Source organism: Salvelinus fontinalis, chromosome 11 (genome assembly GCF_029448725.1).
Source record: "Salvelinus fontinalis isolate EN_2023a chromosome 11, ASM2944872v1, whole genome shotgun sequence".
NCBI lineage: Eukaryota > Metazoa > Chordata > Actinopteri > Salmoniformes > Salmonidae > Salvelinus > Salvelinus fontinalis.
In genome coordinates, this window is record NC_074675.1 from 30619392 (window position 1) to 30620320 (window position 929).

A 929-nucleotide genomic window follows, 5' to 3' on the forward strand; every position below is an offset into this window, starting at 1 on the left:
TCTAAACCGGAGGGGAACCAGTCAATAAAACCCTAGTGGGTCTCTAAACCAGAGTATAGTAGATACATTATCTCTCTTCCGCCCAGTCAATATTATTAGGTTGTTGAACCTCTATGGTCTCCCAGTGTTCATTCAACAAACCATCCTAGTGTGGTTTCATGCCGTATTTGCGTCTATTTGGTCAACAAATACAGATCTGCTATTTCTGTGTTTAGTCTACTGAACCGTGCTACGTTAGACAGAAGGCCCACTGTTGTATGTAAACAACTAAGGCCACAAACCCAGAATGGAGATTCTTATTGAGATCTAACCACAGAAGAATCTTAGAATGTCTCCAATCTTACACTTACAGAACAATCTGCTAACTGAAGGCAATGCTGGTATGTAGTCTATATAGGGTCATGGGTGGGTTTTAGGTTAAATAGCTGCCTGTTCTCAGAAGGGATTTATGTTCAAAACGTACATACAACATATACAAAACATCAACAACAAACAGAGCTCTCACACACAGGATCTGGAATGCTTTCTCACAATTCTTCTCCCTTTACCTTCTAGGAATTCAGAGTTTTTGGAAATGAACTTTTTGAAACTTAAAATCATGAAAATAATGAGTTGTTGGTCAGCTGGACCTTTGCCATCAGTTATCCTGAGGGATCATACAGTAGTCAGGTCACGGTAAGGTCAGCATCAGTTATCCTGAGGGATCATACAGTAGTCAGGTCACGGTAAGGTCAGCATCAGTTATCCTGAGGGATCATACAGTAGTCAGGTCACGGTAAGGTCAGCATCAGTTATCCTGAGGGATCATACAGTAGTCAGGTCACGGTAAGGTCAGCATCGTCTGGTTTTAGTATGAGAGATGCTGATAATAGTCAATGATAAATTGATGCATTTCAAAGTTACATTTCTCCAACCCCATCCCTCTGTTT